Genomic DNA, 22,858 nt, shown 5'->3' with positions numbered 1-22,858 from the left:
GTTGCTGCGCTGAGATTATAGTTGGCAAAGAGTAAAGCTTAGAAAATTGACATATTTTACCAGTTCTCAGAATACTTTGGATTAGGAAACATTTGTGAAAGAGTGATAAAGCCATCATTAAAGGACAAAGCTCTGAAGTTTACCAGTAGGATTAAACAATTAAATAATTCCTATGAATGAACAATTTAGGATCCAGGAAATAAGATAAAATAGAAATGTTTATATTATATTTCTTGTAAGTTGTCATTCATTCTTGCTGTCTCATATATTCTTGAAAATACTCAATATTTGTCTTCCTTTTCATTTCTAGACTTTTTTTTTTGCCATTCTATTTCAACTTCTTGAATTTGAGAGTTTTTTTTAAAGATACTCTTAGTAATAATCATTAATGACAAATCTGTCATCTGTGGCCCTCATAAGCTATCAGAGAAAAAAGATCTAATTAGTGAATTGAAAAAATACAGGTAAATTATAGAGATATTACCAGTTTGATTTCAGAATACCACAATAGTAGAAATATTACAATAAACGAATCACATGAAAATTTTGCTTTTCCAGTTTCCATAAAAGTTATGTTTTCAGGATTCTGTGCAATGGTATTATGTCTAAAAACAACAATGTACATATCAATTAAAAATACATTTTTGCTAAAAAAAAATGCTAGCCACCATCTGATCCTTTAGCAAGGCCTAATGTTTTTGTTGGTGATGGATCAGTCAGCAGCCACAAATTGATTAGGATGTTGGTTTCTGAATCCTGGGGTAGCTGCGACAATTTCTTAAAACAAAACACCAATGACATTTGCCACATTGATTGACTCTTTCACTTGAACATGTAGAATCCATTGTAGGGCTATTAATTGGCCTAATTTCAATATTTTTATCTCAGGGAATTAGGAGGAGGATGATAAAAAGGAGGATTAAAAGGGGAGGAGGAGAAGGAAGAAAAGGAAAAGGAGGAATAGTGGAAAGAGGTAGAGAAGGGAGAGGAGAAGGAGAAAAATGATGAGGAAAGACAGGCAGTTTTAGGAAAAGATATTGGTTAATTTAAAAAGGAAGAACTTTTTACCCACTGGAGTTTTCCAAGAAAAGATTCAGATTAGCTGAAATCTCTAAATCTTTTCCATATATAAACAACTATCAAATTATCATCCTTTTACACTTGAAACTTTGAAACAAAATTGAGGAATTTTTATTTATCCCTCTTAATTTGGTATTGTTTGGATAATTGATGAAAATTATAAATGACAGATTCAGTTTTTACCATACCAGGAGAGACCACTATCCAAAATAACACTAAAAGATTAATCAGCAATGTTTGTTTATATTTATTCTACCTTCTAAGTGTCTATTTGGCTGTATTATTGGCAAGATTTCCAACTTTTCAAAAATAGTATCATGAGAAAATCTATTAAATGTTATGTAAAACAAAATGAAAATGACAATCATTTAGCATGACTTATGAACTTATGCTGGCTCTTTTTTATTTCATTTATTATTTTTATTTCTAATGATAGATTATTGATTCATCTAATATATGATTTTATATGTAATCTAATTTGCCTTATTAATCTATATATTTTCATACCTATATATTTTTCTTTTTTGAAAGTTATGATAATTTTTCTAATTTCCAAAATTTCTCATATATTTTCATAATATTTTAAAGATTACTGACAGTGACTCAGTGATGGCATCTGAAAAGAGTTCGGCTGAGTCATCTTCCTGTCTCTTCTATTGTTTACCTCAAATCTCTTCAATCTAACCCTAATTCTTTCCTCCTAAAGCCAATCTTTCTAATTGTACTTTTGATCCATCATTTCCCATTGTTTCAGGAACTTTGCATGTATCTCTGCCACTGTCTCTATCTATATATTTCTGTCTGTATATCTATCTCTATCTTTTCTATTTCTGTCTATGAGATCTTCAAATTCACTTTTCATCCTTGATGGCTATGAACTTCATCTGCCTAAAATCTAAGGTCTTTACTTGACCTTACCATGGCCTAAAATTTCATTAATTGACACCATAATCCCTCAATTTACTGTCTTATAACTTTCTTCCACTTTACAACAAAATTAGAAAAATCTGGGTTTCTTTGTCTCTACCTGTCCTCCATTACTTTTCTATCCTTTGCAAATTCATCAATCAACTAAACTATTTTTTTGAGGTTATCAATTTTATTTTTTATAAAGTTGATGGTTCCTTTTTAGTCATCATAACCAATCAAAAAAAAAAAAAAACCTTATTAAACATACACTATATCCTGAGCATGGTGGAAAAGATGTCTGTGATGCAAAAACAAGCCCTTGGCTTGCCCTCAAGAGACACTACTGAGCACTTGCTTTTGAATATTGTGTCCCCATAATTTTTCACAACATTGCTTTCTTCTAACTCTTTTCCTATCTCTGTGACTATTCTTGGTTAGTCTCTCTTGCTGGATTCTCCTCTATGTCTCACACCTGGTATCACCCTAGATTCTTTTCTCTTTTTTTTTCCTGCATACTTCCTTTTGGCGATCTCATCGACTCCATATAGTTTTAATAATAACGTTATTCAAGTGATTCATAACTATAGGTTCAGTAATTTTTTTTCCTGAAATGCAAAGCATTTTATAAATATTTCATTTAACTATCACAACAATACTGGGGCAGATGCTACTATTTTCCCCAAATTAAAAAATGACAAACTTGAGATAGAGAGAGATTAATGGATTTATCTGATGTCATACAGCTCATAAGTGTCTAAGGCTGGGTTTGAGAGGTCTTCCTGACTCAAAACAAAGCTATTACTATTCCTAGATGTCATATAGAATTTTATACTCTCTCCCACACTCTACCTAAGTGCAAGCTTTGGTAAAGGTATTCTTTCCTGATTTTAGTGTCAAGAAAGAGTTTTCACTTAGCAGAAAATAAATGTCTACATATGACTTTAAGCTCCTTAAGGGCCAGGATTATCTTTTAACCATTGCTGTAGCCCCAAAGTTTAGCATAGTACCATCCATAGTAGGTGATCAATAAATGTTTGTTTATTGACTGCTCATTAGAAATTTTGTTTTTTATAAAGTTGATGGTTCCTTTTTAGTCATCATAACCAATCAAAAAAAAAAAAAAACCTTATTAAACATACACTATATCCTGAGCATGGTGGAAAAGATGTCTGTGATGCAAAAACAAGCCCTTGGCTTGCCCTCAAGAGACACTACTGAGCACTTGCTTTTGAATATTGTGTCCCCATAATTTTTCACAACATTGCTTTCTTCTAACTCTTTTCCTATCTCTGTGACTATTCTTGGTTAGTCTCTCTTGCTGGATTCTCCTCTATGTCTCACACCTGGTATCACCCTAGATTCTTTTCTCTTTTTTTTTCCTGCATACTTCCTTTTGGCGATCTCATCGACTCCATATAGTTTTAATAATAACGTTATTCAAGTGATTCATAACTATAGGTTCAGTAATTTTTTTTCCTGAAATGCAAAGCATTTTATAAATATTTCATTTAACTATCACAACAATACTGGGGCAGATGCTACTATTTTCCCCAAATTAAAAAATGACAAACTTGAGATAGAGAGAGATTAATGGATTTATCTGATGTCATACAGCTCATAAGTGTCTAAGGCTGGGTTTGAGAGGTCTTCCTGACTCAAAACAAAGCTATTACTATTCCTAGATGTCATATAGAATTTTATACTCTCTCCCACACTCTACCTAAGTGCAAGCTTTGGTAAAGGTATTCTTTCCTGATTTTAGTGTCAAGAAAGAGTTTTCACTTAGCAGAAAATAAATGTCTACATATGACTTTAAGCTCCTTAAGGGCCAGGATTATCTTTTAACCATTGCTGTAGCCCCAAAGTTTAGCATAGTACCATCCATAGTAGGTGATCAATAAATGTTTGTTTATTGACTGCTCATTAGAAATTTTGTTCTTCAAACTATCTTGAATTAGAAAGAGATCATGGGATTAAAACTATCTCTAGTCATATAAAAAAGTTATTGATTAGAGAAGGGCAAATTAAAACAATTATGAAGCACCATCTTTTACTATTAGATGACAGAAAAGGAAAATGATAAATATTGGAGGAAATGTGAGAAAATTAGAACACTAATGCATTGTTGGTAGAATTAGGAATTGATCAACTCATTCTGGAGAAATTGGAACTATGCCCCAAGAGCTATAAAACTATGAATTCCCTTTGATCCAACAATGCCATTACTAGGTCTGTGTCACAGAGATACCAGAGTTAAGAGAAAAAATAATTATTTGATTTATTTATACCAGCTCTTTTTGTGTAACAAAATAATTGGAAATAGGGGGAACGTTCATGAACTGGGGAATAACTGAACAAGTTATAATGTGATTGTAATGGAATACTATTGTGTTACAAAAAATGACAAACAGGATAATTTTAGGGAAAAAAACCCACCTAATAAGACTTACATGAACTAATGAAAAGTTAAATGAGCAGAATAAGAAAACCATGCATACAATAACAGCAATATTAAATGATGATCAACTGTGAAGGACCTTGCTATCCTCAACAATACAATAAACCAAGACAATTTCAAAGGGCTTATAATGAAAAATGCTATATACCTTGAGAGGAAGAATTAATGGAATCTAGATACAGATCAAAGCATACTATTGTTTATTTTTATTTTTGTGGGTTTTTTTTTCTTTTTTGGTCTGTACCTTTCATTTTTTTTTTCTTTGCTGAGGCAATTAGCAGTAAGTGACTTGCCCAGGTCACACAGCTAAGGAAATGTTAAGTGTCTGAGATCAGATCTGAATTCAGATCATCCTGATTTCAGGGCTGGTACTCTATCCAGTATGCCACCTAGCTGCCTTGATTTGTACCTTTCATAATATGATTAATATGGAAAAATGTTTACATGATTACACAAATATAACCTATATCAATTTGCTTGCCTTTTCAGAGAGGGGAGAGAGAAGGCAAGGAGAAAAGAAGAAAATATCAAACTTATTTTTAAAAATGAATGTTAAAATTATTTTTACATGTAAATTTGAAAAAAATAAAATATTATTAAAATTTTAAAAAAGAAAATAAAAGGGGTCATGAGTTTGGCTTTGCAAATCTCTGCTCCACAAATTCTGAAAATGAATCCCATTAAAATATAAGAGTAATAAGGAGGCAGTTTACAAACTAGATATTCATCCTTCCATGTTTCTGGTTGTGTCTTGAGCACAACAAATACTTGATATGTGTTTCTTACATGTAATTTAACTTGTAAAGTAAATCATGCTCATAAGTGAGTACTCATATATGACATAGAATCTGAGATATAAAATATTAGAAATAAGTAAGGGTAACAACTTAAAATGCAAATAATGCTTTTATGGTTCTCTGATTTTATCAGTGTGGTCTTTTTCCCCCCCACAGGTGTAGAGCGCAATTCATCAGAAAAAAAGATAGCATTAATAAGTACAAAATGCAAAATAAATACAGAAGTCTCCATTTGACTGTAAGCTTCTTAAGGGCAGGGATTATCTTTTGACTCTTATTGTATCTCCTACATCTAGCACAATGCCTGTGGTTAAAATACAAAAGAATAGAATACTGATAAAATTCTGCTATATAGAAGTACCCAAACTGATATTCAGATCCAATGATACTAAAATATAAAACATAATCTAGACTAGCTTTTAGAGTTTTATTATCGCCTCTGCTGAATTCAGCAAACATAGGATACATGTAATTTCTAATGCAAGAGTACTTTATCTGTTCTACTTGTTCCTTCTAGTGAGAAAGAAGTGAAGCTTTAAAACACAGTCAGGTATAGGTCTTAAATACTAAAGTTAGGGAAACATTTCTTAGCAAATGAATTGACCAACTTAATACCTTTCTCTTCAATGCCCTCAGTCCTAAACAGATTAGCAGAGATAAACAAAGGCCATTAGAAAAACTTGTTCTATTATGAAACTGCCTTGTTACTTCAAGACACAAAGTATTGATACACAAGGAACAAACAGTAATACACAGGGAAAAGAGCCGTTTCCAGGTTCAAAGAAGCAGAGTCGATTTGAGTCATGGATTTTAATGTGAATTTTCCTAGGTTTAATTTCTCAGAGGCATTGTTTTGTAACACTGTTTAGCAAGTTCATCATGATTTTGATTTTAAATAATTAACAAAATCAATGAGAAGTACATAAATGAAATGTAAAACAAAATCACAGAATCAGAGGTTTAGAATTGGAAGAAATCTCAAAGATATAGTCTAAACTCTATCTAAACAGATAGCAACAATATCCCTGAGAAATGATAAAATATAAAGTCTTTTTAATTCACTTCCAGGTAGTAGTGATCCAAGTCTGGACCAATGACTCGGCACCCTGGAGAGGTGGGAGTTGGAGTGAGCAAGAGATTACCTTTCTATCTCGGGATCAAAAAAAATAGTCAGCAAGCCTTAACACATTTGGCTCCTCATTTTGGTCAATGAGCTGGACATATGGTGGTTTAAAAAAGGATTCAAGTTCAAAATCATATTGCATTCTATGAATAATATAGGCCCTGAAGTTAAAGGGGATATCAATTCACAGTACTAAAGACCTACAGGTAAAAGAGGCAACTTCATAAGACCAACATGCTGAAATATAGGTGACAGAATGTGTTTAAGTTGGATCAACTAAAATGAAAAAGTTAGAGCAAGCTGAAAGAGAGAGAGAGAGAAGTGAAGGCAGTGAGGAGAAGAATAGAGTATGGCTTCCCCCAAGAAAGAAAAGAAAACAGATATCAAGATAGCTTGGGAAGAATACTGGCTCAAATTTTGATTCTTTTATTTGCATCTTATGTAAAACTGCCAAATCACTTAACCTTTCTTGGATTTAACCCACTTATCAAAAATAATTAGATTGGATCGTTACCTTTGTAGCAAGTATTCTTGCCTAATTTTCCCAAATTAAGAAAACAATCGATTTACATATTTATCTATCTAATTCATTAATTGATCTACACCTTACTATAGGATTTTAGAGGTATTCCTGAAGACTAGGGTCTTTGTTTTCTAGTGTAATCTATTATTGTGTGGTCCCTTCCTACTGTTAGACACTAGTGACTAACAACCCTGGTCCATTTAGTTAATTAGCTTTCTCAAAGTGATATTTACTTCACAGATATTGCAAGAATAAGAAACACTTGTAAATGTTTTCTCTCTAATGTTTTGTGGTAATATTTTATCCTGTATCACCCCAATTTCTAGGGAGACATGCTAAATGTATACTTTTACACATCTCTGATCCTACTAAGTTCACATTAAAATGTTAAGATTCATTGCTGAATGAGCCCTTTGTAAACCTTACTATTGGACTGGGTTTCAAGGTCGCTATTCTCTGAGGCTCAAAATAGGTCTAAATGTTTTAACTAACAGAAAACAAATTCCTGTTATGGACCTACCAAGATATTAGGAAGTATCCTCTTTTCCATAGTTAAGACCCAGTAAGCAAGCAATTCCCTGAGCTTGGCATAACAACAAAACTTTATGATCATTGTCTGAATGATCTCACCTTCTGGCAAAATCATAAAATGATCCTATTGCTTTGACCAGCACCAGGTGTCCTCTGAGTTTAGACAACAGTAGCTTTAAAAAGTCCAGGTTGTAAAGTCCTACTAAGAACCAAACTTGTCTCATTGTTGTTGAAAACTCTCATTGTCAGGGCTACAGTTTACTGTGTGGTCATTAATATTGATTTAGCCACACTAAAACAGATCTTCTAATTAGGGGTAGGGCCAGAACACGTGTCTAATCTCCCCCCTTACTTGGAAGCCATTTCCCTTATTTGAAAATTAAACTTCTGCTTAATTCCTGACTCTTCTATCTCTAACCAGTTCTGTTTGGCTCCAGCCATCCATAAGTTAGAGGTTGTTTCTGTCTAGTTGACATTAATTGGTATCAGAAGTGGGACTGGACATGGAACCAAGACTCTCTGGTACAGTGGGAATTGACTAAGTACCATAAGAGACTTATACCTTTGCAGTCCAACCCATCCCTTTTTCATTTGATGATCTGGCTTGGTCAAACTCACCATTCTTTGATGAGGAAAACTCCAGGCCTTTCCAGTCACCTGATTCACCTTGGATCATTCTGGTAAGCTTATCCTTTCTTAAACTGAATGTTTCTGTTAAACGGTCCCTCTGTGTTTTTAAACTGCACAACTCTGCAATTGTTTCTTTGTTAAAAACTAATAAAGTTAGGAATGTAACTACATGCTTTGTTAAAATTATATGAGTCTGTATCTGTTTTGACCTTTTGTTGTGTCTTTGTAAAATGTAAAATGTTTATAGCATGTTTGTGTTGGGAACCAAGTTCTATTAACTTCAAAGATTTTAAATGCAGTCCATCAGAAATAAACTTCAAAAGTCTGTAACTATAGAGTTTAGAGTACAGGGAAAGATTAATTAACTTTCATATTGGAAGTAACTGTCCCAATAAGTAGTACTAACTCCTACTTTAGATTTTCCATGGGAGACTGGGGCAAGGAATAAGGAAACTGTAAGGCACTTTCCCCCTGTCATTTCAACTTTGCCTATGCTGGAATTACATTAATAAAGTCAGATAAAGTCAGTTTGTACAATTGCCAAAAACATCTTGGCAGAGTAAGCCATTTAAAGTAATCGTAAAATGATTAATTACGATTACTAGGGAGAACTCCTGAGACATTGGACAATTCCAGGAAGTCTATTCCTTCTGAAATATCTTAGTAAGCTTTGAGGGTGCTACTCTATAGAATTTGTTTTAAGGAAAAGCTAGGGAAAATAATCTTTATAAAAGTTTAAAAATAAATGGCAAGATTAATAACCTTTTTGTTTTAGAGCAGTGAAGAAAGACAGCTAGTCTGAAAACAATTCCAGTGTGAAGAAAAAAAAAATAAGTAAAAGATTTGCATCTTATAACCACCTGTTGTTAATCCTTTCTAGGACTGACATTCTCTCCCTTTTATTCTGGTAACCCCTCTCAAATAAATGTGTTGAAAAAATATGCTGGAAAAAATGTAGGGAAACCTGAATTATGTTCTCATTGCATTCACTTAATAGATGTGTACTATTAGATCAGTCATCTTATCTCGTTTGCCCCACTTTCCTAATTTATAAAGAAAAAAAAAATAACAATGATATCCATCTCCCAGGGTTGTTTTAAGGATCAAAATAATATATTGATTATAAAGTGCTTAACATAATGACTGGCATATATTGAACAATACATTATTATTATTATTTCTTTAATTGGATGTTATTTCATAAATTATAACTCTAAAATCATTTTATAATGTCAAGGATAATAAAAATAATGATTTTCATAAGGGATAATTTAGAATTGCAATTGATGTTATCTTAGGTTATATTGTTTGTGTTATTATATTTCTAAATTTTCTTACACTGTGAAATTTGAGAGACTATTGTAATAGAAATGCTGTTAGTCAAAATGATTTTTTAATCTGGAGGTTGTTACACATTACTTGGGATTTTAAAGAGATATGGTAAAAACAGATATTTGAAAGCCATTAAACATTTAATAATGTATATTTTGTTATAAAGCAGATAATAAATTTACTATAATGATGAATTTTCATTTGAACATATTGGTTATTATGAAAGCATTATAGGATAGTTGAAAGTTGTAGCTTCAACATATTAATGATGAGTCAACTATCAGGTATTTGTCATATGTCTTAAGTCCCAAAATATGGATAAGTTCTAATTTATAAGTAAGGGATAAAGGAAATGTTAATCATTAGAGAAACATTAAGAAAGATATTCAAGCCCTAAGTGTGATTAGTGAAAATTTTCTATTTAAGGTTAACATTTATGGGATTTTAATTTACTATTTTTGTGCTTTGATTATAGGACTAGTCTTCTGAATTGTCATGAAATCAATAATAGAAAATGACTGTAAAATGGGAATTGGTAAAGGTGGATATCTGTGTCTGGGAAAAGTTTTAGACATGATTTTGACAAGGCACAAGGTTTCATCTTTATGACTCTGTTTCTACATTGTATTATTTTCTTGCTGAAAAGGAAATTTCCCCACCTTGTTAATCTTAAATCTTGCTAAAAATCTGTGGTCAAATTATAATATGGGGATGATATCCTCTTAAGGGTTAATGATTAGACAAAGTCAAAAGACAAAGTTGTAATGCAAACATTTTCAAATTAAATAGAATAATACATTTTGAGAAAGCAACAGGTTTAGATTGCTTTCTCTAAGAACTATGTTTATCTGTATATGACTGACTTCCAGAAATTCAGGTCCAAAGATTGATGTAACAATTTTCTAACAATTTCTAACAGTTGTAAATCTCAAGCAACCCATATGTCTTTTCTGAAAGCTGGCAGTCAATCATACTTCCCAAGAGTTCTTGCCAGGTCCTTCTGACTACTTCCACAGCTGCCAAACTTGAGGGTGTATACTCCTGGATCATCCCCCTTCCGCCCTCCAAGGGAAAAAAAAAAACTCCTGCTCCTGAGGGCATGGCAGAATCCTCCAGGACCCTCAGAGTTCCTTTAGTACAGATCCAGAAGCAGCTAATGTCCAGATGAGACAGCTTTCCCAAGATTCTGGATGAGGGCTGAGTATACTGCCCTAGTTTTTTTTTTTTTTTTCCTCTTCTTCACTTTTGTTACATTCTTGCTTCTCTAACCCTTTTCTGCTTGCAAGCAAACAATGGGTAGCCAAGACCTATTATTCTTGTTGCCCTACTGGAAGCTTCAAAATGATACCTGGGATACACTTTCCCAATAGGTCCTCTCAAGGAATTGAACTCCTAGGATAAAAATGTTAGTTTTGGCCCAAATGGTCTCTTGTACCATCTTGGCTTATATGTGCCTCTCTTTTTTTGGGGGGGACAGAAGGGTAGGCCCCCTCTCTTTTAGATTCCCTTTCTTTGACCCAAAGAGGAAATATCATTATTAGGAGACACCCTGTTTTCTAGAGCTAAGCCCAGCAAACAAGCTGTGCCCTGAGCTTGGCATAATAACAATCCCTTGTGTTCATTCACTGGATGATCTCACCTTCTGGCAAAATCATATTATTACTGTAATTCTTTGACCAGCACCAGGTGTTCTCTGAACTTGGACAAGCACCAGACAAGCTCAGACAGATTCCAGTCACAAAGTCCTGAAATGAATCAAACTTGTCTCCTTGTTGCTATTATCTGTCATTGTCCAGGATACAGCTCACTGTATAGCCATGGGTATAAGTATCAATTTGGCCACACTAAAGCAGGTACCCCAAGTAGGGGCAGAGCCTCAGCACATATGTATAATCTCCTTCCTTGCTTGCAAGCCATTTCTCTCACTTGGAAATTAAAATTTCATTTAATTCCTTACTCTTTTATTTCTAGCCTTTTCTGTTTGGCTTTAGTCATCTACAGGTGAGAGACAGGTTTGATCTAGTTGATGCTAGTTGATCTAGCAATAATATATTGTTTTTCTGACCTTCAAAAACTCATAGGCTGATAACTTCTGTCATATAAAATTAAAGAGCAACTAAATGCTAAGGAAAAGAACCAAAACCCCCATTCACATGTCACCTGTCAGTTTTGGATGGGCAAGACATGAAGCTATTCCTCTTACACCACTGTCTCTCACCATTTTTCTGAGTGCTTAGAAGTTGAACCAATTTAGGAAAAGGTAGTAGTTCAGCTATAGAACTTTGCTTAGGAGCTTTAGAGCAAGAGGTAAAATATTCCTTATTGGAAATAAGACAATAGGAGCAACATTACTAAATCATGAATAATGGATGAGAATGAGGTATCCAAAGAATGATGAAATGTAAGACTATGAATGACATTACTAATTAAGGTCTGAAGAAAAATATTCTGGAGGAAAGTCACTACTCTTTAAGGCTCATTTACATTAAGAAACCAGAAATAAATATTAGTAGCAAGGTCAAATAGTTGGTTGTTAAAAATTGATCTTAAATCATAAGAATATTTGTAACTATTATTTTCCTTTTTACTTGCCCACACCACTTCTTTATATTTTTTTACAAGTATCTTGAAATATTTTTTCTCTTCCAAAAGCCTGAGAGATCAGTATACAACAACAAAAACTGCTAAATAGTAATTAGGGACAAGAAACCCAATAAACTATTTCCACTACCACTTACTAAGAAAGATATCCAATTGGTAGCAAAGTTGGGGAAATTAAATTAAGTATTAAACAGAAAATATCAATAGCCATCAGATTTAGCAAATTACCATAAAATTTTTATTTTACTCAATCAAATAAAGCTAGCTTGCCTTAGTTTTAGGTAAAAAATCTATCACAAAATTAAAGATTCTTTTCTTAACACTCCATTTCTGATATGAAATTATGAAATTCTTTACATTCCCAATCATGAGAAAATGACTTTGAATCATCATAAATCCCATCAATTAGACCAAGCTTTCATATTTTCTTATTATTATAGTTGATAATATTTTCCTTTCATACACAAGTAGCTGGAATTGATAAGAGATTTTCTTTCTTCCCCTTTTTTTTTTTTTTTTTTTGGCTTATGTTACTTATTCTCTTCACTATTGACAAATATGCCACTGAAAAGGAGATCCTTAAACAATTAGATACAATCATAAGAAAAAGTTCAGAATTCAAATTGCTTATAAGTCTACTTTATATCCATCAGTTGACAAAGACATGAATTGGAAATGGGTAGAAGAAACATTTTCAAATTACCAAGGGGAAGAGATACTGCAAAAAAGGCTAGACAGGATGTTATCTGTGTAATTGTTGATGTTGTTGTTACTATTGGATTTTTTATTTTTTGTTTTTGGTTTCTTATTACAACAGCAGAAACAGTAACAGGAAATAAATAAGATGATGAATTTATCAGGGAGAGTCATAAAAGGTCATTGAATTTGTGCCAGCCTAAGTCATTCTGAGAACTGTTTCAAACTGCATTTATCTAATCTTTTCCTATATATTTTATTCAAATATGATACAACTATCATATCTTTTCTAATTTGTTTTTTCTCCCCAAGTTAGACATCTATATTTTATCCCATATTTCCAGATCAGTGTTTTGGAATTTCAATAATATATCTCATGTCCAAAAGAACTTACTAGATATTTTGAGAAACTTTGCCCTTGTGTAATCCTATTCTTTATCTTATTTTACAAATGAAGAAAATAATGTGCCCCAGATCACACAATTAGATTTTTAAAACTGGGAACAAAACCTGTGTCTAATTTACTCTCAATTTTAATAGTATTTACAAATAATTAGTTAATTTCAAATAACATTTGAAACATGAAAAAATGATGATATCTAATGTAAAACATAGCATTAATATTTATCTATAGTGCAAGTTATTTTGAAGTGAGGCAACTAATAAGTTTACTTTTTTATTTTGAGTTTTATTTAGACATGAATGAAACAAAAGCCTAATTTATTAACAGGTCAAAATACATATAAATGACAATTGTGTGAAATTTATACTGCATAATGACATTTAAAGGGAATGAAGAAAAAAAAAACTACAACAAATAGGAAAATCATATTCTTTATATAGCAGTCTTCATTATTTACATTCATGCTTTTTTCCTTCTATAACTGGTATGTGAGTGTATTTTGAAGTGCTTTTTAGTTGTTATCTATTTATGAAAATTTCCTCTCAGAAAAACACAATTCATAATCTTATTTATAAGTTCTAATTCAATTTTAGTTGTTTTTGGAAACAATGAGAAAATAGTTTGTTCAAAAATAATGAAAAACAAAGCTTTCATTAATAACAATAAATATGCACACAACTCTCAGTCCTTGTGAGTAATGTGGATAAATGTGATAATAAAACTGTTAGGCAGATTCATATCCATTTGACCAATGTTCAAGAAAGCTAAATAAGAATTTGGTAATATACTTCAGGAAACCTTTTTAAAACTGCTATAAGGTTATATTCATGGCCCCATCATGATCAACATTTCTATTGCTGACTTTGATGTAGACATATAAGATATTAATTAAAGTTGCCAATGACACTATTATAGAGCATTAAATATATTAAAGAGAATTACTTTATAAAATGACCTCAAGGGGAGGTATTAAAAGGTTGACATTTTTAATTTTTTTTCAGAGATTTTTACTTTAATTCAGAGATTCTACTGCTGGGCATATACTCCAAGAATGTCAATGAGAAAAAAGAGGGAAAGATTCTATGTACATTAAAATAGGTAAAATAACATATCACAATATCAAAGAACTGCAAAGAGATACTCATTGATTAAAGAATAAAAAATCAGAATTTAATATATGAATATAATGTACTATTTCAGTGGTGTAGGAGAGTATGAATATGATAAATACAGAAGATCCTAGGAACATTTAAGAACTGAAGTCAACAGAATCAGGAGACTAATATATACAATGACTTCAGGAACATAAATAAAAAAAATAGAAACAGAATTATCTGATTATAATGACAAGCTTGGCCTCAAAAAAGCAATGAAAAGACAATCCTTTGCTTCTTTGCAAAGCAAATGAGAACAGGGCAATCATGTCTAAAATATCACATATAATAACTGACTTATTCAACGTTGACTAGTTTTACTGAATTTATTTATCTATTGCTGAGGCAATTGAGGTTAAGTGAATTACTCAGGGTCATACAGCTAGGAAGTGTTAAGTGTCTGAAGTCACATTTGAACTCAGATCCTCCTGACTTCAATGCTGGTGCTCTATCCACTGCACTGCCTTGCTTTCCCTTGCTGAATTTTTTAAAAATTTCTCTTTCTAATTCTTAAGGGATGTTTTTTAAAAGAATATGAGACAGGATATAGTGAGAAATATAGGTGATTGTTATGAGCCAGAACTTGAAACAAGGTGTTAACTCATTAGAGTTGATAGAAACAATGCTTATGTAATTGGTTCACACATTAGAGCTCACACCTTTAAGAGAGTTTACACATTAGGGCTCACACATTCGAGTTCACAAGTTGGGAGATTTCAGGATTCAGTATGAGAGTTTACACCTCCCACAATCCCACACTCTCAGAGGAGGAGTCAACCTTTGGGTTTACACCTTTAAGAGATCATATGTAAGAAGTTCTCAGTCTCAGAGAGGGTCAGTTGAAGAGATTGAGAACTACAAGTCAGTGAAGATTCAGTCGAAGAGATTGAAAGCCAGAAATCAGTCAGTTGAGGGGATTGAGGAACCAAGAGTCAGAATTGAGCTAGAGGCAGAAGCTGGCGGAGGCAAAAAACTAGCAACTAGAGCTCTATTTTGGAAGAGACAATACAAGATTTGAACTTTTATCACCTGGTTGTATTTGAGGTGATTATTACTCTGAACTGAAACTAAGGCTGCCTCCAGAAACTGCCCCAAGAAACCTGCTCCCACAGAGGATGATAATATTTTAGAAAAGAAGAACATTACAGGAGATATAAAATAAGAGATCAATAAAATTCATTGTTTTAAACTATATTTATTAATATTATTTTAAAATAAATCAATTAATGAAATTAATTAATATTAATATAGTAATAATATATCATTAATGTTAAATTGAATGAAAAGCACAAATCTAAAATTATTTGATGATGAAGTCAAGATTTGCTCTTTCCACAGTGTAGGAAAAGTTTTTCTAAAGCTTATTAGAAGCTGATCTGTGATATGCAGTACTACATAGTTACCCAGGGCAATGAAAGTTTACATGCCTAAATTCATAAAATTAGCATATATAAATGAAAAGACTTGAACACAGTTCATCACTTCCCCAAGGCCAATCTTTATGTATATTTGTTCACATAAATAAGTTCACAAATAAGTAATAAATGACCTTTAGAGGAGAAATCTCAGGAAGTAATTACTTTCAGTATATTCTGTCCCATTCAAACTACAGCCAGAATGCTGTGTTCAATTTCTGTGTCAAAGTTTAAGAAGAATATTGGATAAATGGGTAATCTAAAAGAAGGTGATAAGACTAATGAACCTTTTAGTTTTAAAGCCACATTCCAAGGAGTGGAATAATTTGGTATATTTGGCCAGAATGAGATATGAAGATTAAGGTTTGACAGAGTTGATAACTTTAAATACTTGAAGGGTTTTCATATAGGAAAGGTAATGAACTAATTCTTTGTTTCTTAGATGACAAAACTAGAATGAATAGGTTTTAGAGCATTATAACAAGGAAAAGAAGCAAATGCTGGAAGAATAGAAGTAGAAAAAAATCTGATTTTCAAAGAAGGTGAAATGGGTAAATCCAAACAACTTTTATTTGAGAAACCTGACTTTCAATCTTGGAACACTTTGGATTTCGGAAGTGCAATAAATAATCCCTATAGAGGACTGCCAATGAAGGTAGCCTCTAGTAGAGAGATGTTAATTTATAGATATGAAATGAAGCATACTTTTTCTTTTTTTAAATGATAGTTTTTCATTTTTAAAATATATGCAAATATAGTTTCAACATTTACCCTTGCAAAATCTTGTGTTCTATTTTTTTTTCTCCCTCCCTTCCCCTCCATCCCTCCCTTAAACAGCAAGTAATCCAATATATGTTAAACTTGTGCAATTCTTCTATATATATTTCCACAATTATCAGAAGGATACTTTTCAGACATGCACAATGTGATTTGTTTATAATGAATCAGAGAAGGAAGGAAGGAATTAATAATAAGATATTTAATAAGCATTAATGTACCTTGCACTATGTTGAATGATTGAAATACAAAAATAAGGAGGCAAGATAGACCCTGACTTTAAAGTATTAACATTTTAATTGGGAAAACAATAGATAAAGTGGAGCTGAGAGAGGATGCTGCAATGTGAGCAATGACATGGTTTAAAGACAGTCATGAAGTAACTTGATAGCCTGATATGATAAAATTAACTGCTCATCTATTTAATCCTAAAGTCCTAGAAACAGAATTTAGGTTGTTGGTGAGAGGGTATAAAGGAGGATGCTTAGTTGTTTTTATTTGTTATAAAGTAGGATTTTATTGGTGGCAGCAGGGTAGGAGAAAGTGTCATTGAAAAGTGAAGATGTAAATTTTGATAGTCTATTAATTTCTGATTATTGACCTCATTTTATCCCAGAATTCAGCCAGCATCTTGTTTGCTATCTGCCTCTCTCCCCAACATCTGCCTTTATTGCATTCTTTAATATACAGATATTTGTTCTCTCAAACTCCTTCCCAGTTCTTCAGTCTTCTTGAATCCCATGACCTACTTGTTCACTTTTGGATAGATATAGTGGATAAGGTTCCAGGCTTAGTGTCAGGAAAACTCATCTTCCTAAGGGGCAGCTAGTTGGCATAGCGGATAGTGCTGGTCCTGAATTCAGAAGGATCTGAGTTCAAATATAGCTTCAGACACTTAGCACTTACTAGCTGTGTGACCCTGGGCAACCCTAATTGCCTAGCAAAAAAAACAAAACAAAATGTATCTTCCTAAGATCAAATCAGGCTGCACGCTATCTATGTGATCTTGGGTAAGTCACTTAACTCCGTTTGCCTCAGTTACCTTATCTGTAAAATGATCAAGAGAAGGAAATGGCAAACTATTTCCATATTTTTGCTAAGAAAAGCCCACATGGGTCACAAAGAATCACATGCAGCTGAACAACAACAATTCCACCTTTTTTTTAACCACCCATGTAGATCATACATTAGATTTTACCATTATCCATAATATACCACCTCCCTATTCGGAAACTTTCTTATTTATAATACTCTCCTATCATGCCAATTTTCCTCTTTGCATTACCCTTCCTAAACTCATATTTTGTCTTTGATGAGAATCCATTTACTTCCACCCCTCAGTATTTTTTCAGGTCATTACTTCCGCTCTGACTTCATTTTCCTCACATAGTAAGCACTTAATAAATGCTTGCTGCATTATTAGAACCTTATTGGTTCTCTAATCTTAAACCAGATTGGAGTTCAGAAGAGAGATTAGAGTTGTATATATATATATAAAACATAAATATGAACAATCTGGAATTATTGGGCCAGAAAAAAACCTAGATTTGAACAGAAAAATCAATTGGGCAAGTACAAAATGAAAGAGATGAGATTTGGACAAAATTCATTTGAAAAAGGTCTGGTAGGCTAATTGCTCATAAATTTAATAATTTTAAATAATTTCAAGGCATTACAAGAAGATCTAATACAATCTTAAGATACTTTGATAGAAGTATTAATATTTAGGTCATGGGAAATAATAGTTCCATTGTACTCTGTATTTTATATTAGTCAGATGTAACTAATATATGCTGTGTGTTTATTCAGTTTATTCAGCTACCTTATATATACTTGATGCAGAAGGACAAGATAGACATAGTACCTCTGATTTCATTGATATAGGGCACTTCTAGGCAAGAAAACTCGCATTCCTAATGAAGAGTGGAAACTTTTCTACAACTTAGTCTTGGATAGTTATCTAGAACATTGGGAGAGTAAATGATTTGTTCAGGATCACATAGATAAAATGTGCCAGATCTTCTTGGCAACAAAGATACATCTGGCTGTTTTACAGGCATAGTAAGCATTTAAACTACCTTTGTTGAATAACAGATTTGATAAGCAAATTAATAAAAGGCACATTAGCAAAAATAACTTTTGTACAGTTGTTTTTCAATTATGTTCAACATTTGTGATCTCATAGAATGTTTTATTGGCAAGGATACTGGAGTGGTTCGCCATTTCTTTCTTCAGATGATTCTTCAAATGAGTATCAGAAAACAGGGTTAAGATATTTGCTCAATCACACAGATAGTATGTCTGAGGCCAGATTTGAAATGAGGTCTTCCTCACTCCAGAGCCGGCACTTTATCCGCTGGGACACTTGGTTGCCCCGCAAAAGACAATTATGATTCAACAATCACTTATTAAACACCCATGTTACACACCAGTAATTGTCCTAAAGGCTAATGTATTTAGAAAAGAGTAACTGGATGGGATGAACTTCTAGAAAACATATCATATATATGTACTGAAGTTTAAAGAAACAACATTTATTTGATTTGCTTTTGTTTTTGTGGTGGTTGTTGAGAAAAGAATGACAGAATTGTGGTAGAGGGACAAGTGACACTAAGATGACACAGATCTGATTCACTTGGTAGAGAATTAAAATATTTTACTATGTGCATTGGAAACAATCAACTAGACAACCTCTAAGGCTTCTTCTTCCTATACAATTCTACAATTCATTAAATCTTCCTCTATAATGTGGGAAACAAACCTGCTTATTCCAAAATAATTCCAAAAAAAATAGATAGACATGTTCATACACATTTACATGTTTGATTTTGTTTTGCATTTATAAAACTATAAAAATCCTGAATAAATGGCAGCCTTTATTTTTAATAATATTCTTGCATTTGAATGTAGATGTGACTGATAGTTTAGAAAATCATTTCAAAACAAAATAATGAAATCATGCCATAAAGTCATGATTCATTCACATCTCCTTGTCCTCCAAAACTTATTTCATGCAAGGAAAAAAAAAAGAGCTCTCTCAGACTGCTGTGTTTCCTTTGGAAGAAAGGAGTTAAATGTTCATGTTTCAAGTGACTTCCCTGCAACATAAAATGTAAGACTAAATAGGCTTTGTAAGATGTTAACAAAAACAAATAATTGAATAGAGTAGATACTAATTCAAAGGAGATGCCAACAAATGAATTAATTAAGCAGATCCTCTCAAACCTGAAAACTAGATTTTCTGCAGATTAAGAAGCTTGCAAATAATCAAGAGTTGATTGTTTTAGCAGTTCACCAGTAGGTCCAAATCTCCCCTTCCAAGTTTGTTGCTTTTATGGCCTCTAAGGTTCTCGATGGTCTAGTCCCACAAGCTTGAAATGTGTTCTAAACCATACTGGGAGCAAAACCAGACCATACACCATATGGGATTCTCTAGTGTACATTCAGTGGTTCCCAAGGGCTCCCTAATGGATTTTCTCTGCTCCTTTGAAAACAGCTCTAATAGAAGTATTGTAAAGTTCCTATCAGCAACCACTGAAGACTACTAACAGCTTGAAAACAATTCTCCCTCTTAAAGTAGGGGAAAAACAGGTCTAAGTTCCTTTTGAGCTGAAAATTCATGTTTGTTCTGTCTATATATACATTTAAAATGTTAACATCAACTCATTGCCAGCTCTACTTCCTTTTGCAGCTCTCTATATTACAAAATTGTGGTTGAACAAATATACATATAACTGAATTTTCCATCCCTCTAAACAAAAATTTCAAAAAAGCAAAACCGAATATAGGGCTTCAATTCATTTAGGTCTTCTTTCAAAATCCTCCACTAAAATTCTATTGTTAATTTGTAATATGGAAATTATCCTGGATTCTCAAAAACTATGTCTATGGAAATTCAACCTCTGGGAGGTCCTGTTATGATAAGTAGGACATTTATTGGGAATGGGCTTGGAGACATGGTATATTTTTGTTGCCTAAAGATTGGCCTAACAAAATTCATTGAGGATCATTATTAATAAGTTTATTACCACAGCTATTCATGTAATTGTTTGCTAAGGCATGGACATGATTACAATTTCCCTAATTGAAGGTAGTGCATACATAGTTTATAATGCTAAATAGGTGATATTATTAATGAAGCTTAGCAGATATGCTTAGGAAAATGCTGTTATATAGACTAGTGATACAAGAAAAGTATTAGAACTTATTAGATTGAGAGCTAAAAACATTTCCTATTTAATTGTTTATTTTTCTAATACATTCACAGTTCTCTCTACAGAGTATCTACTTTTTACAGTTTTTGCTAAGTTCATGTTGAAAGGAAGGAGAATAAACATGGTGGTCCTTGAAGCATAGGAAATCACATGAACAAAACTACAGAGCTAAGAAAGACCAGAGCATATTCTAGGAAGATACAGTAGTCCAGTTTGATTAGAGCAGAGAATACATAAGATCTATAGATCACTAAATTCAATCTTCTAATTTTGCAGATAATGAATTCCTACCAAAAGTTTAGGAAACTGAGGTAGCTAGGTGGTGCAGCATATTGTACCTTGTGCCAGGAAAATTTTAATTTAAATCCTGCTTTAGGTACTTACTAGCTGTATAACTCTGGGCAAATATGTGTCCAGGAATACAATAGATATTTAATAAATATTTATTGAACGACCTCTGTCTAGCTCAGTTTCTTAATCTGTAAAATGAAAATAAGAAGACAAATTGAGCTAATACTTGTAATGTACTTTGTCAGCTTTAAAGTACTATTTAAGTAATAGCTATTATTGCTACTATTCAGTGATTTGCCCAGGGTTACAAAACTAGTAAGTGAGGTAAGATTTGAATTTAAGTCTTCCTGATTCCAAGTACAGCACACTATTTGTTATGCCTTGCTACCTTTCTAATGAAAAATGAATAAGTACTCAGTTAATCAATAATATTTATCAATCACTTTTTATGGCTTCTAAGAACTTTGTATCTTAGAGAATACAAAGAAAGATAAAATAGTTCTTGCCTTCAAGGAGTTTGTGAAATTGAACTGAAATGATAAGGTTATATAAGGCTGTTTAGGACCTTGAATGCTATACAAATACATTTGAAATGTAGGTGAAAAGAAATAGAAACCACTAACTTTTATTAGCATAATAACACAATCATATCCAATTAAGATAATTAAGATAAAGAGAGGCTAGTACATTGAGCAGGTGAGTTAGAAAAAGCAAATAAGAAAATGCAGATCTCAAGACAAAAACACTAACACTGGGTACTATCAAGTTAGGACAGGTGAACTCAGCAATAAAAGGAAGTTTGAAAGGGGAGCTAAAGTGGAGTCTGGTTCTCAATATTCAGGCAGAACTGAACTTACTTAATGTGGACAAGTGTTTCAGCAAGCAATTTAAGTAATTAAATCAAATACATTCTTAAAAATTTCCTATTCTGGGCAAGTTGTCCAGTTCAGATGTAACTTCAATTCAAATATCTTGGGGACTTTTTCTTTTTTTTTAATTATTAAAAAAAAAATAGGCATGGTAGTGTAGTTTATATCTGTAACTGAAGACCAGAGTAGTGAAATCCTCACAATACTCACAATAGGTCATATATCACAAAAACAAAGCCCCACAACAGTTGCAAAAATAATCAAGATGATGGTCTTTTAAGGCCCAAAGGGTTACAATCTACATCTCTGGAGGGAGTTTCCACACTGATGAAACCAAAGATTTTTAAATTATTGGAGGCAAAGATTCTAATGTTTATGTAATCTATTCAATATAAAAGTGATGCCAGTCAGATCTGATATTGACAATACTGGAAGATCGATTAAAAAAATCTGTTGCAAAGGACTTTAAGAATTCTGGAACATTTTTTAATTCAAACAATTAGTCTTCAAGACAGGGTTTTATTTAGCACTTGTAAAGTATATCCAACAAAATCTAAGAGAGAATGCATGTTATTTATGCAGAACTGAAAATCAAGTGTTAAGAAAAGTCTGGTCTATTTGGCTCTTAACATTCTAGAATCAAATAATATTTCTATAAAAATAATATGTAGTCTGTCCAACAGTGAAATCACAAATATCAGCATTTTTAAAAAGAAATAACTTAATCATTTAAAAAATATTGTGCCAATTAGAAGTAAAAAAAATGGGGGAGTTAGGATAGGCTAATTCACAGTGTGAATTTTTGGTTATTAGTCATTAATACAAATAATAATTAATGACAGATATCATTTACATAGCTCAATATGCTTTTTATACATTTTGTCATAAAATCCTCAGAATTTTATAAGAAAGGTAATATAATTGTTGTTTCTTCCAATTTATGGGTAGGGAAAATGGGACTTTGATTGAAGAGCCTGACTGATTTGGCTCTGCTAGGAAATATAATTACCAAATATAATAATAAAATTATTTTATAGTTATTTAGAATAAGTGGA

At 32.4% G+C, this 22,858-nt stretch overlaps 1 protein-coding gene across 8 annotated transcripts in view; it reads right to left on the bottom strand.

The window, feature by feature from the left end:
• GRIA4 (glutamate ionotropic receptor AMPA type subunit 4) overlaps nucleotides 1-22,858 on the bottom strand; it is a 485,575-nt gene that overhangs the window by 449,457 nt on the left and 13,260 nt on the right. The window lies entirely within an intron of this gene.

The sequence above is a fragment of the Antechinus flavipes genome, chromosome 3 (assembly GCF_016432865.1).
Source record: "Antechinus flavipes isolate AdamAnt ecotype Samford, QLD, Australia chromosome 3, AdamAnt_v2, whole genome shotgun sequence".
NCBI lineage: Eukaryota > Metazoa > Chordata > Mammalia > Dasyuromorphia > Dasyuridae > Antechinus > Antechinus flavipes.
Note: the sequence above shows the minus strand (reverse complement) of the source record. Positions and strands in the feature narration are given on the sequence as shown.